Source organism: Panthera uncia, chromosome A2 (assembly GCF_023721935.1).
Source record: "Panthera uncia isolate 11264 chromosome A2, Puncia_PCG_1.0, whole genome shotgun sequence".
Classification (NCBI taxonomy): Eukaryota; Metazoa; Chordata; class Mammalia; order Carnivora; family Felidae; genus Panthera; species Panthera uncia.
Window position 1 is genome coordinate 88,918,775 of NC_064816.1, and position 20,687 is coordinate 88,939,461.

Sequence of the window (20,687 nt, forward strand, 5' to 3'; positions counted from 1 at the left end):
ATATATAATATAATATATATAATATAATATAATATATAATATATATAATAAGCTAATATTGACAGATGACTGACATTTTGAGATGCAATGTGGGGAAAAGGAAAATGAAATGAACACACAGGCTTTGGAATCAGACTGAGTTTCTAGCTGGGTGATCTGAGCAAGTTGTTAACTTTCACTCAGCTTCAGGTTGTTTATTGGCATAACCGGTATAATGGTGCTTAGCTGTGGGGTTGTCGTGATGATTGCATATACCTTCCATTAAAGAGGTAGAATTCTGGTTATGACTCTCACCACTGCCACCAGCTTTAACACAGGTCTCTATTGTCATCCTCATGGTCACTTTTTACCTTTCACTTAGTAGACTTAAAATAAGACAAAGCACCTTGTAACAGTGACTTTTCTACTTCGTGAAGTGTAACTTTCATTTTGATGAGATTCTCCATCCAGTAATGTAATTATTCTGAGTGGGAGAAGTTGGAGTTAGAGGTTTTGCACATGGTACTGTGCTAGTCGTATTCCAATTTTTGCATAAGTAACACGAGCAACAATTCTGTACAAAAACATGACTCGATTTTGATATAAAAATCTGATATATAAAGAGACTTACTTTGGGAATAAACCAACTAAAAATATCGGGGTTAAGCTTAAGTTAGCATCTGCAAGCATTAGTCATGACTGTGCCAGAAAAGAGTTAATTAAGTTCTTTGGGTGAAGAAGTGCAGCAGGAAGTCAAACACAGTCTTCTGATGAGATGAATCACTGTGATCATATCAGCAGATAGCATACAGGTTGGAAAACATCTGACTCCTAGCACTTTGGATTTTCCTATTTAATTGTATCCATCCTGTATTAGCTTGTTACAGAATTTTGTGATTTATTAATTAACATGTGTACTTAGTTATAACAAAGGAAACAGGATGCAATGTAAGTAGATCCATTAATACTAACTTAACCTCATGGTTTCCTACATTGATCTCCTTTTCTGCTTCTCCCTCATTCATCAGTCTTGTGTTCTAAGGTTCTAACCTTAAACATCCTACCCCATGTGGTCCTGCCTTATTTCTCAATTAAATTTTAGAAAAGGGAAAGTGATTTCCTATTTTTCTTATCTTTTTCCTGAATTATTTTAAACAATATTGGAAAAATAGCATTCTCAAACCCAAATTGGTCACATCAGTCCTGTTCAGTTGCTCCCTTGGGCTCCTAGGCTCACTCACTAAACATTAATGGCCCTTAATAAAGGGCCATTTGGGATCTGACCTTGACTCTCTCTCCAGTCTTGTTGACTTGTGGTTTCTCCCGCCAACATTATGCTCAGCTATAGTTGTAGCTATTAAGTGTATCATTCAGCTTCCTGCTGATGTCCCCTTGTGTATACTGTGAGCCTTTCCTGCAATGTACTTCCTTTGGCCTTCGTCACTTGTCAAATGCTGGTTCTTTCTTCAATACTCCGTTTAGACATTTTCTCTGCTTTAAAGTCTCCCTGATTTGGTCTCCCTTGAACTTACTTATTCTTGCACCGCTCCCCCCCTTGCCACCATGCACAGTCCTGTTACAGTAGTCCCCCCTACCCCTTAGTATCATGTTCTTGTGCAACACTTTCACCACCAGACCCTGAGCTACTTAAGGGCACAGCACATTTAACTCCCTCTCTTTAATCTCCAAAAGACTGGACACAGGGTAGAAGATAAATAAAATTTTGTTGAACTTAATTTATAAATTATATAATCCAGATAATGAAAAACTTCACCAACGTAATGGTATAAATGGGAACATAAACAATACATCCTATTTTTCTTCTTTGCTCTGCCATGAAAACTTATAGGAAATGGAAAAGGCAAATATTCTCTAAGGGCTTCTGTTTTCCCCAGATTTACAGGAAGAGTTGAATTAAATAATATCCAAGTCCTTTTTCAGTAAAAATATCTTATGATTTAAGACTGTATTGAGACCACTAGAATAAACTGAATAAACTTTTTACACCTCTTAAAACACTGACATGACCTTTTTTCAAATTTATATTATATCATGCAAATTTCAGATTTCAGGCTAGTCAGTTACCTCCTAGAAGGACTGTTGAAGGTGAATTTATGTCTTTAGGTAAAAGGCAACCTTTTAAAAAATCAATGTGGTTCCAAGGCTGAGATACATAAAGGGAATGGGTTTGTCTGGCATAGCTAGATTTTATTTCCTATTGGCAAATGCTTATAATATTTCTATACTAGTTTTTTTCCCCCCGACACAACCTGTTCAGTGGCTGGGAGGCAAACACTGTGTCCCTCATTTGTTTGCAAGCTTTCCTTTCTGGAGTATGAATAATATATTAGCTAAGTTTTAGGCCAAGATCACACAAACCATTTTATTTTGAGTTGAAATAAACCCCATCCTATTAAATATGATAGTGCTAGCTAATCTTTTGCAACATTTTTAGGAGGCTGTTTTTTTTCCCCTCAAGTTTTATGTCATAGTGATAGGAATATTTCAAAGAAGCCCAGAAAGGATTTCAGATCTTTTTGACTTCAGTTGTGGGGATTGTATGCCCTGAAATATTTTTATAATATATTCCAGGGAACAGAAGAGTGTGTGTGAGTGAGAGAGAGAGGGAGGGAAGGAGGAAGGGAGGGAGGGAGGAGGGATCGAAGGACAGAGATAGAGTGAGAGAGAGAGAATAGAGAGAATATATTAAGGGAAATACTAGATGTCAGGAACTAGTGGGAAATATGAATAACGAGTCTTCATTTTATATGAGGGAGACAATATAGATTTATTTACTTTCCTTCCTTAATCTTAGTTTTGGAGCATTTGAAAAGTATGAGATCACCTTTAATTTAATAAGGGTGTTCATATCTAAAAAGGTGTCACATCTAGAAACGTGACAATGTACATAAAGTACATGGGTGTTAAAAGCAGTGCAGATACTTACATGGTCAGGAAGAAAGCTTGAAACTTCACTAATTGAGCAGCTTTCAGGATGCAAGTCAGTTTGAAAACAGGATGGGCATCAGTGAGTAGAAGATAAATATGAAATTGTCCACCTGAAATTATCCAACATGACCCACCTGGGGATGCTGAACCCTTTTCCCTAGTAGAAAACAAATATATTTCCTTTTATATTTATTGCAAAATTTAAAACATGAATTTGTGAAAAGTGTATTTGAATATTTTCTCAATGAAGAAAAAACTGCCTTCTTAGAAGAATGACATAATGAAAGAAATCTGAAAAAAGAAAAATTGTTCCAGGAGGTAGTTACGGTTAGGTTTAAGAATATAAATAAGGGAGTAAAGAGGAATTTATTAATAAATGGTGAGAAGCCCTTCTGTTTTGAACCTTCAAATACTACCTTCAGGAATATCATTTATGATATTAATCATTAACCAGTTAAGGAATTAATTATGAACATCATTGATTGCATCATTTTAAGTATTATTGATCACTAGTATAACATCACTGTTTATAAGCACATGTTTATTCTTTTTTAAGACACACCCATACAAAATCTATAAAATATAGTAAAATAATTTTTGAAGTATAATTTATTCCTACATATTCATATCTGCGGTAGTTATTTAACATTGAATCCCAGCCAAAAATTTTCAAAATTATCCTATGTTTAATACACTCAAGAAGCATTTATTGAGTACTACATGCATTAGGTTTGGTGGAGATTGAAAATAATAGATTAATAGCATGCAGTCTCTGCCCTATAATCAGATAGAAAAGTTTTTAGAAAAATGTTGTTAACTACATTAAATGATATCCACTGAACATAATGTAGCAACCTTGATGCATCTTTTCTTTTTTTATTCTATATCATTTATCAGAAAAATGAAATTAAAAAGTCCCTGCATAATTTATTGATTATTCAACCATCTACCTGATGTTATCATCTACAAAATTCTGATCTGATAGTTTATCCTCTATAAATTTTCTATTGAGAGAACTATAGGGACTGTATCTCTCCAGTGGCATATTGTACATTCACAGGATCACCATAGATAATTACATTTTGTGGATGAGATTACATGTGCATGAGCGTTCTGGAAAAATAGGATGGTGAAAGCAGTATTCGAGAAGACAGGATTTTACCCAAATTTTCAACAGGTGTTTTAAACCAGATATCTCTTATTTTTTTCTTGCACAGTCTATGTGGAAAAGACCCACCTGCTCAGAAAGAAAAAGCAAACATGATTGCTGTTGTAATTATCCATTCAGAGGGATGTTATATGAGCGGGAGTATCACAAGCAATTCAATAAAGAACTCTTTTGGTAGGTTCCATCACTAGTAATGAATAGAGTTTAATTTCATTTCATTATAGTTCAAAAGCCTCCCCAGGGCATAATTCTGATTTCTTGCCATGGGAGCCAATTGTGTTATTAGAATAACAAGATGGTGTATTTTTTTAATCACCTTCATTGGCTTTTTATCTTGATGATAGTGGGGAATTTGTGTGTGTATGTTTCCCACGTGATGGAATAGATGAGTTGAGCCAGACATAAATCTTTAGAATTGAAGCCTGAGAGCAAAGTGTGTGTTCAGGGTGAAGCTTTAAGTGACAAGCTTCTGATTAGTGTTTCTTATCCCAAAGCAGTTTCTCGATCAATTAACAATCAATTAGGCTTCCAGACATTGCTTAGCTGGCATGGTCCTATTTCAAAAGGCAATGAATGAAAAAAAAAAGTTTTGGCAGATTCCAAAATCTATGAATATATGATTTAAGCATACTGGACACATTCAAATACTATATTTTGTTAGTACATTGGACCTACAATATATGGAAGAAAACAATACACTGGGATCTTTGCAGTCATCCCAAATACACAGGACTCATTTGTTTACCATTTGAAACTCTTCTGGCTACAATTTTTGATGGGGATTGTAAAACTAAACACGGGATTCCAGTTAAAAGCAACAGAACAAAACATAGGATGAGGCACCCCCAGTGCTCACTGCTGTTGAACACTCAATTTTAACCATGAATTTCCTGGAAACCAAAGCAAAATGGGACCTATCTTGGGATATATATAGTTCTCTCATTTCCTGGACTGAGATGTTGACTCATCCACTTAATAGCTGTATGGCAAATTGCTAACTTTTTCTATTCTCCTTGAACTCTCAAGCATAAAAAGAGATAACAATATCCCTTTTTAATATTTATATATACAATTAAAATAATTATAATCAATGTAGTATTTAATACTATGGTTTTATATAATATATTTAATAATATAATTTTAGTAATACTGTCCTGGGCTGCTATGAGAATTGTAGCTTTTCTTTCCTATATATAAGACACTTAAGTGTTATACATATTCTAAATACCCATTATAAGCTCAATGAATATTAGCAATGAATAATCATAATAATCGATAATAATGAATAATCATAATAATATTAATCTTGTCTGACAAAGGAAAGTACATTAAGTTATATAGTGAGATTCTTCCTCCTCCTTCCTCTGCCAGCAACAAAATTCAAAAAAAGCATTTATGGCCAGGGAAAACTGAAGGGAAATCTTTTACTCTAACATGCTCTTTATTTAAGTGTGACATTCATAAAGGCACATGAATATATTCTACATAGGTATATTTCTTTTATCAACCCTCCACAGAAATTGAAATCTTAGTGTTAAGGAATACCACAGAAAAGGCTTTTTGATGGCAATGTGTTAAAACAATATGGTGTGGACACCTGATTTTCTGGGAATCTGACACACTAGGCTTTTTAAAGTCAGCTTTCAGAACGTGGGGTATTGAGCGCATTATGCTGCCCTTTCCAATCACTAAGAAGCTGAAGTAGCCTATGTTTGGCCTGGCTGGAGTCACTTCCAAGCTGTTAAGTTGGATGTTGACTAATGTGACACCTATATGCTTAAGTTGTCAGACATTAATTAGTCAGAATTGTCCTTCTGTTGCAAAGGTGTGGAAACCAAAATAATTTTCTTGCTATGAGGCTTGATGTACTTTCTCACATCAGTCAGCTTCTGAAATGCCTTCTGGGTATAGTTGATATTTTCCTGCAAAATGAGCTTTGAATATATTTAATTACTTGCCACACTACATGGATGAGAAGATTTTAACCTAAAGAAAATTTAGGGATAGATGGTATCAATAAATCATCCTAGGGCCCCCAAAAAAAGAAAAAGAAAAAGAAAATCTGTGTAAGTCCCCATAGGTCTGAGTGTCAGTAGAATTATGTTCAAACTGGCCTGCCAGCATTGGCTCTTAAAAATAGCAGTAAGGGGGTGCCTGGGTGGCTCAGTTGGTTAAGCGTCCGACTTCGGCTCAGGTCATGATCTCACGGTCCGTGAGTTCGAGCCTCGTGTCGGGCTCTGTGCTGACAGCTCAGAGCCTGGAGCCTGCTTCAGATTCTGTGTCTCCCTCTCTCTCTGACCCTCCCCTGTTCATGCTCTGTCTCTCTCTGTCTCAAAAATAAATAAAACATTAAAAAAATAGCAGTAGGAATAAAATAAACTGACCATTAATGTTGCTAGTGCAGACCACATAGTGTTTAATGTTGATGTTGTTCTTTGGGACCAAATTTTTGCTTTTAGTTATGTTTCACCAGCACATAACAAATGTTACCACACTAGAAAAAGCTGTTGATTGTGTGGTATCTTTTGTAATTGGACCAAGTCATTTTAATGTATGTATCAAATTATTTAAATATAAATTTGAAAGTTGACGTGTGTGTGTGTGTGTGTGTGTGTGTGTGTTCTAGAACATGATATTGTTATTTAGGAGTTAAATTAAGATTCAAAGTTATTTTTTAAGTAAACTATTCCTGCCAGGGGAGTTCACATATGATAAAAGATCAAAGAAGGCTGAGAAATGTGTTACACTTTTTCTCGTTTAGCTCAACTCTAGATAGTAGCGAGTTTGGGTAAAGAACACAGATTCTGGCCCTGGATTCAAGCAGAGCAGGAGCTGGAGAGTTCTGTCAGCTTTAATATTTACTCGCTTGTGCCTGCCGAAATATACCGAATATATATTTCGAATATATATTCGAATATATCGAAATATTAGGATATTTCTGAAAGTTCTCTCTGAAGTCTTCTAATTTTGAGAGATGAAATAAACCTGTTTGAAGAGTTTCTTGAGGATTTTTCATAGAGAAAATTGTTAAAGTTGTCTCACTTTGGAGAAAAGATAGGATATGCCTATTTCATATTGATTCAGATGGTGAGAATAATTTGCCTAAAATGTTTACCAAATGAGAGTTTTCACTAGTGGCACTGAGTAATATTTAAGGGTTCTAATTCCTAATGATTTCTAAACTTTGTTTTCTTTCTTTTTTTTTTTTTCCAACGTTTTTTATTTTTGGGACAGAGAGAGACAGAGCATGAACGGGGGAGGGTCAGAGAGAGAGGGAGACACAGAATCGGAAACAGGCTCCAGGCTCCGAGCCATCAGCCCAGAGCCGGACGCGAGGCTCGAACTCACGGACCACGAGATCGTGACCTGGCTGAAGTCGGACGCTTAACCGACTACGCCACCCAGGCGCCCCACTAAACTTTGTTTTCTTATATAATTCAGTTGCAAGCTCTCTAAGTCTTAGGGGGAAGAAAGATTTCAAAGTGAAATGAGCTCAGATTTCAGCTATCATAATTTGGGGCTAGTGCAGGGCCGGCCCCTCTCTTAAGGATAGGATAGAAATGTACTCTATTTATTGAGTTCTTCATTCCCTGTTAGACTCCCCATTTGAATCAGTGATGGCATTGAAATCTAGAGCTTCTGAATGAGTTGTATCATCTCCTGCTTCTCAGGCAAAAGTAGTTCACCACTATTTTTCAGAGACCAAAATATATGATGTTTGTATTGCGGGGATATGAGATGGGAGCAGGTTTTTAAAATCTTGATAATAGGTCACCAAATATATATATATATATATATATATATATATATATATATATATATCACTTTTGATTTGATTTTCTCTGTTTCTCTGAAATAACCTTGATAGTAGATTCATTTCTATACTCCATTATATAAAGTATGCCCTTTTTGTAAACTTCTTCACATAAGAATTGTATGTGTAAAACTAACATGAAAAACAAAGATAGCTATAAAATAAATTACAGTCAAATGCTGAAAGTAGAAACTTGAGATTCCCCTTAAAAAAAAAAAAAACTTCTAAATAAACTCATAATTGTCTGACATTCCTCTTGATTAATGCCAGGGTTCTCTGAGGCATACTAATAGGATAAAACAAGAAAAAATAATTTCTCGACATACAATGAAGGTCATTTTAAAGATATGCATGTCCCAGCCATATTGTTTAATGACAAATATTTGCAGCCTGAGGCAGAAATTCCTTCAATGTGAATTTTATGCAGTTAAGCAACATAGTGGTTATATCATTGTACATCATCAACCTTCATTGTTTCAAATATGACACAATAAAACTAACTTCTACTTTTAATTACATACACCAAATTATTTTTATGTTTAATTGAATGGAATAATGTCCAAGTGGGTTATAGAGTACATCGAGTTATGAAAGTGCCTCAGTGAATGATCTCATTGAGAAACATAATATAGCATCAGCCAGAAAGTGTCATGGTTGATAAGAAACTTGCTGAGAGCTGTTCAAAGGATTTCTGTATTAACTTTTGCAAATGCACTCTTTGAATCCATAAATCTTTATGGGAACACATTTTAACAAATGTACTGTGGTTCGTATTTAAAAGCACTGTGTGGTTTATAGTTAAAAGCAGTTATGATTCACTCTCTCTGCTGATCTCGCTAGGGGAAGGTGCTTACTGAACACAAGAAGGACAACATTTAAGAACAGTAAAGATTGTTGTTTAAATTCAGAGCATCAACCAAGCTCCAAACTGGGTCAGCGACCTCCTTGTAGTAAGACCAGCTTCACTGAATACATATTAAAGGACAATTAGCTAAAGTAAATTAATAGAAAAGAAAACATCAAAAGAGTGTGGAGGGATTTCCTGTTGCCTTTATCTATCTACCAGCATATTTCTCACTGGTGCCTCAGCCTTAGAAGGAACACACTATGCCGCCCTTTCTCTATGACCCTGCCGGTTAGTTCTTCTTTCTCTTGTGCTTTGTGTAAGGTGTCACCTTGTATCCAGCTGTTCAGAGTCATCCTGAAGTCCATCCTCATCTGTCTTCTTCCATATCCAGACACATCTGGATCTGGAATTTGTCTTGTCATTTCTGCTCTTGTTGTCTCCCCTTGTGCTTTCCTCCCTTCACCTGCGTGACTCCCTCTTCAGCCCATCCTCCACACTGTAGCCAGAGTTAACTTTTGAACCACAGACTCAAATATGTCTTTTTAAAATTTTGACCATTTTCCTGGCTATCAGAATTAAGTCCCAGTTCCTCAGCACTCTTAAATGTATGTCCCCTAAAGGGCCCTCTTGAATGTCTGTTCTAGCCCTGCTTGCTGTCTCAGTCAGCCCTTCTCAGGCCTTCTAGTCACATTCCAGCTGCCTGTTGCTCTTCTTGTTTTCAGATCTTTGTGCATCCTGGATGACCTCCTGTCTTTGCTGCCTGGTAATAGATCCATTATTTAATTTACTTCAAATTATACTTTTTGTCTCTCGCTCTTCAAAGACTTATTTGGTCTCTTCTTTGTGTATTTTGTAGCTCCTTTTATGTGACAGATTTGTATTAATTATCCCACTGTATTACCACTTAATGATTTGCTCTCCTGACTCTCCTATACTCAAAATAACTATCATCTTCAACTTTGTATTTCATAGCCTGACTCTGATTTTGCCCTGTTTGACACATACTTATTGATTGAGAGATCAACTGGCAATTAGGAGGCCTACATTGTGATTCTGACTTTATGATAATTTACTGCTGGAATACAAACAGGAGACTAAATTTTAAGTATCTATAGAATGCATGGTGGGATAAGATGACTGGTTCTTAAACTTTACGTGATCTTTAATACATCCTAAAACCAGTGCACAAAGAGAATCTCAGCCATATTGTAATGGCTCATATTAAGGAGAGTGGTTATTGAACAGTCTTTTTGCAAAGTTTGAATGTCTTATTGTTTAATCTCATTTCATTTCATTTCATTTCATTTCATTTCATTTCAAGGGACTGAGGACAATTAAGATCAAGGTCTAATTGGGAGGCCAACATGTTGCAATATATGTGATACTGTGATCAATGTAAATAGGTTTTTACATATTTTTGTTTCTGAGACTGAGTTCTGGTGCTATTTTGGAAAACATAAATAATTTAACAAAATAATTTTGTCTGAGTTCTTAAAATATCCCCACTTGTAATTTAATTGCTTGTCACCTTCCATAAGAAAATTACAAGTTATGGTTACATCCACTGTTCTGAAATCAAAGGCTTATTTATTAAAGGTTGGCCCTCTAAAACTTTTGTCTAACTATTACATTACCTTAATTTAAAAAAAAAATAATGTTTACTTTTTAGAGTGTGAGAGAGAGAGAGAGAGACAGACAGAGAGAGAGAGAGAGAGAGAGAGAGAGACAGAACATGAGTCGGGGAGGGGCAGAGAGAGAGGGAGACACAGAATCCCAAGCAGGCTCCAGGCTCTGAGCTGTCAACACAGAGACCAACACGAGGCTTGAACTCACAAACCACGAGATCATGACCTGAGCCAAAGTCAGATGCTCAACTGACTGAGCCACCCAGGCGCCCCTGAATTACCTTAATTAAAGATATGTTTACTTTTGCTTTTGAAGGATGATTACTTTATCAGAGCAGACTTTATGAGATATGTATGGCATATACCTATTTAAAGCCAATAACTAAAGCATCATTAGGAAAAATGTACCAAAACCTAATGGAATTCAGCCAAAACAATATTAAGAACCAATTTCATAGTAATAGATGCCTATATTAAAAATGAAGAAAGATCTCAAACAACCTAACTTTGACCTTAAGGAACTAGAAAAACAAGACCAAACTAAACCCAAAGATAGCAGCAGCAAGAAAATAATAATGATTAGGGTAGAAATAAGTGAAATGGAGACTTAGAATAGCAAATGAAAAGATAAATTAAACTATGATCTGGGCTTTTGAAAAGATAAAATTGATAAATCTTCAGGTAGGCTAACTAAGAAAGAGAGAAGAATGAAATAAAATCATAAATGAAAGAGGATATATTACAATTGACACCACAGAAATACAATGATCATAATAGAATGTTGTGGACATATATTCCAAAAAATTGGATAACCTAGAAGAAAAAGAAAAAGTCTTAGAAACATATAATCTACCAAAACAAATATAAAGAAATAGAAAATTTGAACAGACAAATAGGGAATAAGGAAATTGAATCAATAATCAAAAACCTCCCAATTCTACCAAACAAGAATTAACACCAGTCCTCATCAAATTCTTCCAAAAGTTGAAGAGGAGGGAATACTTTCAAACTCATTTTATGAGGCCAGCATTAGTATTCTGATACCAAAGCCAGTCAAGGACACTACAAGAAAATAAAATTTTAGGCCAATATCCCTAATCAACATAGATGGAAAATTCCTCAATAAAAATATTTACCAGACCGAATTCAATAGCACATTAAAAGAATAATACACCGGGGCACCTGGGTGGCTCAGTCAGTTAAGTATCTGACTTCGAGTCAAGTTGTGATCTCACTGTTGGTGAGTTCGAGCCCCACATTGAGTGAGCTCAAGTCCCACTTCAGGTGAGCTCAAGCCCCACTCTGGGCTCCATGCTCCACACTCTCTCTCTCTCTCGCTGTCCTGCTCCTCACTCACTTGCACGCTCTCTATCTAAAAAATAAGAAATTAATTAATTAATTAAAAATAAATAAGTAAATAAAAATAAAAGAATGATACACCATGATCAAGTGGGATTTATCCCTAGGATGCAAGAATGATGCAACATATGCAAATCAATAAATGTGAAATACCACATTCACAAAGTGAAGGGTAAAAATCATATGATGATCCCGATACATGCAGAAAAAGCATTTGTCAAAATTCAACATCCTTTCATGATAAGAACTATCAAAAATTAGGTATGGAAAAAATGTACTCATCATAATAAATGCCATATATGATACACTTGCAGCTAGCATCATACCCAATAGTAAAAAGCTGAGTGACAGGGTTTTGATGGACTAAATAAAGGCCACTCTCCTATAGCTGTTTGAAAAAATGTCTAGATATGTGGATGTTAGTATGGATAGGTGGCTAGATAAATGTATCTCTCTAAAGCAATCAGACTTGTTAGAATCCTAAAGTATTGTCATTGCAAATGGTTTAGAAGGAATATTTTTGATCTTATAAATTTGTGATTAGATTTTTCTATTTTGACAATTAGAAAAGAACTAGAAGTTTGAGATAATTTGAGGTTGCCTCTATATTTCTTAGTCCTCCAGATGTTGGAGACACCCTGCTACATCTTGTGTTTTAGTCTCCATTGAGAGTGATTCAAATGCAAATATACCCACCAGTTAGAATGTAATTAATTAGATCAATGCTCTAGTCTGGTTATTATGATCAATTATAATTCATTTATTACAACTTTATTCCTCACTTGCTTTAATAGCTTTGTATATTTAGACATAGTCATATATTCTTGAGACTACACCCTGAATAACTTAATGAGCTTAAATTTGCACCTTTAGTTATTCATTTTCTGACTATTGCTTAGGGCTGGTGATTTTTACACATGGCTAAATTTGTCCTTTGTTTGGGGGCTTAAAGTTATGTTAAATATCTGTGGTTAACTCCAACTTTTAGACTGTATCTCACATTACTCACTTCACTCCTTTTTGCAGACAAGCATCAGCACCCCTAGATAATTCCATAACAATCGTAAATAACATCAATGTAGAATTGCACATCCTGGACTTTATGGTATATTGGAGGTCTGACTTTTGGATGATTTAGGCAACCAAATGCCACTAAGCAAATGTATATCTCAGTAATGCAGAAAACAAGTTCTCTTATTAAAAAAGAACTGCAAAATATAGCTTAGGCTATCAAAATAGGCAGATCTGAATTTAGATATGAGTAGTGATACTTACTAGCTGTGTGATTTTAAATGTTAGTTGATTTCTGCAAGCTCAGATATCTTCCACCTACTCATAAGAGAAAATATTATATATGTATAATATACATAGTGATTGGCACTATATATAAATAATAAATAATATACATTATTATAAATAAATATAATATATTAAATTATATTTATATTATTATATATAATATATGTAATATATATTAGTGTATATATATAAGTAAATATATATATGGTGATTGGCACTTGTAACATTATTATTATGATTGTTAAAATGAGTGATAATGTATTTTAATAGTAAATAAGTCTTGGGGCACCTGGATGGTTCAGTTGGTTAAGAGTCCAACTCTTGATCTCAGTTCAGGTCTTGATCTCACGGGCTTGAGTTCAAGCCCTACACTGGGCTCTGTGCCGGGTATGAAGCCTTTAAAAAAAAAATTTAACTCATGTTCTTAATTTAATCTGATAAAGTAACTTAATTAGAATATAAGCCTGGTACTTAGATTGAAAGGTGGTCTTGAAATAAGAGAACTTGTGTGAAGATGATACAGAAAATTAAAGATTTTTGTATTACAGAACTCTACTTACCTGGTTATAGTACATTGCTCACCATTCCCTCACCACTGTTGTTAATTATACCCTTTCTTTGTATTAACTAATGGTTTTGCTTGACCTCTTTTTGTGGATCACACTATAAATCAAGGCCAAATTCAAGGTACAATGATAGCAAAGTAGTGTCTAAAATATGGAATTTCTATGACATTGTCTTGATCTTTGCTTCAGTTTCAGGGGCATGCTTCTCTATGAAACACTTGCTCACAAAATAGAAATGCGTTTTTCGTTTATCTGTAATTAGTCCATGTATTTGTAGATTTCCCAATGGAAATCACCTCTATGGGATTGTAAAACTAGTTGTTGTCTATCATTATCATGTCATTAATAATCATGTCATGAAATACTTAATAATTAGCCATATTCTGGGACTCTCTGAGGTACCATGTATACAATAAGAATGTGGACTCACTTTGGTTAGTACAAGGTTATTGAGCAGGTTATCTGGGATGCACTGGTAAGAATCCAGCTTTCTCACTCAGCCCAACACTCCACCAAACAGAGATGACCACTTTCCTTCTTATTAGCATGGTTCACAGTTGAAATGCGGGGACAATTTTACAATTCATTTCAGTGATATGCTGGAGCTGGCCTGAATTGGCCTGTAAGAGCTGACTATTAAATCTGGGGGGAATTTGTCACCTGATATTTAAATGTTTGGTAGCTTGAACTTGGTCATAGTGTGAGTATTTATACCACACAAATTGGAAAATGCCTCTGCCCCTCCATCTCCCAAAGATCATGTTGTTCAACATTTTTAGCGTATTTGATTCATTTTCACAACTTCATTACTGCGGCAAGGTGATTGTTACTTAACTCTAAATTTAATCACTATGGGGTAGGATGTAGACATCAGGAGTTGATTGAGAAAATCTGGTTTGTGGTTAATTTAGCTATTACCAAAAGGAACAAGGATGCCAATGATTGGATTTTTTTTTATTTAGTGTCAATTTTCAAGTAAAAGAATTTATACATATACTTTAGAACTAAACTACTCTGGATATAATTCCTCTTGAGCAGTTGAACATTTCCCACTAAATCCATAAATAAGCCTGTGGAGTAATAATGTTTTCCAAAAATGAGCATGCTGCCACAACTTGGCTGTTTTAGATTCAAAGTGCTGATACTTTCAATATAAAAGGATATTTTAGAAGAAAATTAAAATTTTTGGAAAAAAATTTAAATGGAAAGGACCAAAAAAATTTCATTCTTATTACCAAATGACTTACATATGAAATTTTATCCATTAATACAGCATCATGAACTTTCTATAAAACTTCTTTTCCCATCCCAGATGAAATGGGATTATAGTTTATTGCTGCATAAAAAATCATGGAATCTGTCTTAGATCAGTGTTCATGTGGTCTAAGATAATTGCTCCTGTAAAACAAAGTCACACTATTTTAAATCTATAATAAAATTCACATGGGAAACTGGCAAAATTCCAGTGCTTGCTCTATGGATAATGGTTTTACAACTAATTCTTTATATCACAAGTGCATGAGCCTGGGATTCATGTCCCAGATGATCAGAGAGTCACTTTATCTTTTTTTATTTTTTATTAAAAAATTTTGTTTAGTATTTATTTACTTTTCAGAGAGAGACAGAGAGACAGAGCACAAGTTGGGAAGGGTCAGAGAGAGACGGAAACACAGAATCCAAAGCAAGTTCCAGGCTCTGAGCTGTCAGGACAGACCCTGACGTGGGGCTTAAACTCACTAACCGTAAGATCATGACCCGAGCCAATGTCAGACGCCTAACCAACTGAGCCACCCAGGCACTTTATCAATTCATGGTGTCCATCAGGACTCCTTTTGACATGCTATACTTGCTTGTGATGATTTAAAGTTTGGTAGAGAATATGATGCTGATGTTTTAAAAGTGCCCTAAATGCCTTCATCTACCAGTATATTACTTAGAAAAAAATTTAAATAAAATAACTAATATTTTTTCTCCTTTTGTCTTTTTCAAAATAGGGCTTATTTTTCATTTAACAAAACTTGCTTGTTATAACAAGTGAAATGATAGTAATGAATAGAAAAGCTAATATCTCTATTAGCTTTGTAGTAACAACTTTGACACTATGCATATCACTTCACATCATTCTCTAAGCTCATAAGTATATATACAAATAGATAGGTTTTATTATTTTGTTTGAGACTTTATTAAGGCAGAAGAATACCATAAACTTGATTCTCCAACTTTAGCTTTTTACTTAGAGATATATTATAGGTGTCACTCTGGGTCAATAGATAAAGATTCTACTCACTCTTCCTGATGGCTACATAATATTCTATAACAAAGATGTATCAAGTTTTTCTTTTCATTAAAAATTTTTAATATTTATTTACTTTTGAGAGAGAGAGAGAGAGAGGCAGCATGTGAGCTGGGGGGGGGGGGGCAGAAATAGAGGGAGACACAGAATCCAAAGCAGGCTCCAGGCTCTGAGCTGTCAGCACAGAGCCCCATGTGGGGCTCGAACTCACAAACCCTGAGATCATGACCTGAGCAAAAGTTGGATGTTTGACTGACTGAGCCACCCAGTCGCCCCTCAATTTCTTCAGCCATTCTCAGATTGTTTTTGTTTTCTTTCCTCTGTGAGAATGCCGCATTGTGTGTGTGTGTGTGTGTGTGTGTGTGTACACACATGCGTGTGTGTTTGTGCTTTTAAAGCCAAAGGAAAAAAAAAATCCCAGGAGAGTTACTGCTATTGAATTTAAAATTTAATGGATATTGCTAAGTTGCTTTTCAAATGTATTGTTTCATTAAAATCAACCCTACTTAACAAAATCATTGGTTCCTTTTGTAGCATTAAAACATATTTCAAAAATTACCAAAATCAAATATTTGCATCGGTTTATACAAACCATTAAATTTAGATATAAATATAACAGCATTGTAATATACTGGTTTTATGAAATTAAACAATCAGTTTCTGGTGGGAGAATTTTGTAAAAGACATTTTAGGTTGTGATAAGTACAATGCTAGCTGTCAGGAGGGAAGTCTGTCAAATGAATGAATAAATGACATTACTTTATTCAAAACTGTGCCCTTATTGCATTTACTTCCTCACTGTCTTTCTAGCATATAGTCATAAATTCCAATTTGACAGACACTTGGAGTCTTGTTGCTGAACTTAATAGTGTTTCTTGTCATTTCTCCATTACCTCAGATGCTCTTGGTTCTGTGCTTAACTCCAGTATCTAGAAAAATAATATGTAATGGTGACTTATGCTAAATAAGAAAGTTGGTTTGGGTGAATTCTTTCTGGAAGTACTCATTTTGAATTTCTACAGAAGTCAATATGGGGGGGGGTGTCTCGCTGGCTCAGTCAGAAGAGCATGCGACTCTTGATCTTGGGGTTGTGAGTTCAAGTGTCCTGTTGCATGGAGAGATTCCTTAAAAATAAAATCTTGAAAAAGAGAGAAGATGTCAATATTAAGAATAATATTAATTTCAAAAGTAGTCTAATTTGTATCTGAACTTCCTAACAGGGATCAAAGAAGAATCCTGCATAAATGTCACTATTTTTGACAGGGGCTTACACCTTTTTGGATTTTTTTTTTCTGTAATCATTTTTTTTCCTGTGACAACATACAGCAGACATTTTTTGAAATTTCTTTCCTCCCTTTTCTCCTTCTTTACAATGCTTTTTCTTTCCCATTCTCTCTCTGTTTTCTGTTGAATATAACAAATCTGACATTCGTATTGAATCAGAAAAAAGTTCCCAAGACCTGTGAACTGAGCCTCTTGGATTGAATATGGTAATACGAGAGTAATATGAGAATTGAAGGTAGAAATTGAAGTCCCAAAATAATTGGATGTTGGCTGGCTGGTTACTTGTCCTCTCTCGGTAGCACTGTTGTGGATAGGGGTAGCATAGTGAATAGGTTCTGTCTATGTTGAAATGTTGTCACTTACTGTCCAATTTTAGCACTCAGATGTGGCTTTGCTCTCTTTTTACCTTGTTCAGTTACAGTTTCACAACTATAGCCCTTATGGTACTAAAATATGGTATTAAACCTAAAACTTCTTTTCACCAAGTTTCATGCAGAATTCTGAGCCTGGTCTCCTTGGGGATCTGGCTCACCTGGCAGAGGGAAGTTTCCATGGGAAGCAGTCCTTATTAGCCTGCTCCTCTTCTCAATGTCCTTCTTCCTCCTTGGCATTTATTTTGTATTTCACTAAATTAATTGCTACCTTGTATATGTTTACTGCATAACAATACAACCATGCAGACCTTCTGGGGCTAAAAAAAAAAAAAAAAAAAGAGAAGGAAAGAAAACTAATGCCAGTATTCTACCTCGTATATAGCACATGGTTGATAAATATTTGATGAATGCACAAATCATGGCAACGTAAGTTTTCTTTTAAAGACTAGGTGTTTTTTTGTTTTTTGTTTTTTTTTGGAGAAATTCCTGGGCCATATTGCTGCTAAGAAAATGGTTGTGACATAGAAATGAAGTGAAGGAAACTGAGGAATGAGAAGCAGGAAAGGATAACCAAGCCCTGAGTAAATCCTTTTTCATTTTTGTTGTTTCTCAATTGATGTAGGTTAGTAGGGAGAGGCAGGTCTTGTTTCCAGTTGTCCATTCTTCCAAGAGACAGATGGCCTACCTGAACAGGGCAATCAGTTTCATTCATCTATTTTTGCAGTGGGAGATGAGGAGGCAGTCAGTTGTTTCCAGAGGTTAATATTTACCTCTCCAAAGTTACAGGCCCTCAGGCAGCCCTCCCTGCAAGCCCCTGCCCTTTCTCTTTCCCTCCTCTCCTTTCTTCTTGTCTCTTCCTTGATTCAGCAATTATTTATTGAACATCTACCATGCATAGAGCCATCAACACCATAGGTAAGGCCCTTGCTGCTATACAGCCTTATTTTTTAAAAACTTTTTTAATGTTGATTCATTTTTGAGAGAGAGAGAGACAGAGACAGAGACAGAGACAGAGAGAATGAGTGGGGAAGGAACAGAGAGAGAGGGGGACACAGCATCCAAAGCAGGCTCCAGGCTCTGAGCTGTGAGCACAGAGCCCAATACGGGGCTCAAATTTGTGAGTCATGAGATCATGACCTGAGCCAAAGTCAGATGCTCAACTGACTGAGCCACCCAGGCACCCCTGCTCTACAGTGTTATTACATCTTACATCAGGGAGACAAATAATGAAAATATAATGAATACTGAAGTGAAAAGAAAATTAAGGTAGTGATTGGTTGTTGCTATGAAAGTTAGGGTGATGAATCATAGAGTGACGGGGGTGTTGTTGAATGTTGAGTGGCCATGGAAAATCTACCTGAGAAGGTGTATTTTGAGGCAGGAATTGGACAAGACAGAGGTGTCATTTGTGTAAAGATCCAGGTCAGAGGGAGAAAGGCTTGTGAGGAAGGACTGAGCTGGGGGAGGAGGCCCTTGTGGGTGGAACATGGGATCTAAGGAGAGAATGGTGGAAGATGAGCTGTGCGCAGGTACAGATCTTCCAGATCTTGGAGGCCACTGTGAGTTCAGTGGGAAGAAAAATAGATTATACAAGCAGAAAAATGCTGAGATCTGCTTGGCAGCTTGGCTGCTATGTGGAGAAGGGGCTGCTAGGGAGCAGCCCCGGAAGCAGAGAGATCAATGAGGACATAGGCTAAATGAATGAGCATTGGGATTAAGATGTTCAGGCCCACCTCAAACATTTTGGGGCCTAGAGCAAGAGAACAAAAGGAGGATTAGGGCTATAAACCGCCTTCCCCTTTTGCTCTGGCCTATGGGGAAGCTCACACATGCTACTGAACAGTCTAGCCATCTGGGCAGGAAATTCCATGGTCTCTTGTATGTAGAAAGGGATAAGAATTGGCTTTGTGAGCTGGTGGTGGTGGTGGTAGTGTTGGTTGTAGGATTGTTTGGCCCCACAGATTGCTTGTCCTGTAAGGAAGGGGGAACATGGAGGTGGACAAAATTGGGCCCAGTTAAGCTGGAAGCCCAGAGACAGGCACCCTGGTTGTCCAGCTATAAGGGAAGTCTTGATGTTGACATTAAACACGGAGAAAAATAGAGAGGTACTATGCATGTTTTGGAAGTAAAATCAACAGAGTGGTGGGCGTGGGGGTTTTGAGGAAAATAGACATGAGCATGTGTCTTCTTAGCACTTATGAGGTAGACATAAGGTCAGGGAGAAGCTTTGATAAAAATTAGTAGCCCTCTTATACAGTAAGAAAGTCTCTCTCTCCTCCAGTCCCAGATGTCTTTTGTGCTAAGCATCTTTGCTGTTGTAACACAGAAATCGGCAGGACTGAATGTCTGCAGAAGTAATACACCATGCAGATTTCAGAGAATCAATCAATAAAATACTTTTCTTTCACTGAAATGGGATGGAAGGTTAATTAGCTGTCAAGAAGAGGTTGGATCTGACCAGATTTTGCCTAATTCCCTGAAACCAACCAGACCTCTAAGCAGAAGGCAATAGGGAGGAGATTAAATAGAAAGGGAGGCCAAGAAAGGTTGCACAGACCTAACCAAGGATGGGCCAGAATGAGGGTCACAGTTTCTTCAAGGACAAAGGCGGTAATGCAGAACTCTCTTCATTTATTTATTTTTTTTTCAAATTAGTAATCAAAAGCATTCACCACCAGGTCTGCTTTTGGGCACAGAGAAGTGTAAATAGAAATTACGTTATTATATAAATTTCATTTGCATCTCTGACTTCGTGAACATCCAGTTTAATAGTAGGGCGTTGCAACAGGGGGATGAGGGATGGAGTGAGGGGCCTGGATAGAAGTAGAAAGGAGGCCGATGACAAACAGCCCCAGTGAAACAGTGTGATTGCATCTGTAGAGTAGCCTTGGGGTGCTTTTGAGAGAAAACTATTCTTGGAGGATGAGGCCAAGGGATTCTCATTTCAAATATAAAGAAATGCAAGAGTGGGTAGAAAAGTACATCATTACAGAAACAAACCCTAGTGATGACATAAACTCAGTGTGCATGTGCCGGTGAACAACTTTTATCAACAATTGCACTAAAAATAGAGGCATTTATCAATACTCAGTCCCAGGAAAGGAGACAGGTGTTGTAGTTTCTGGAGGAA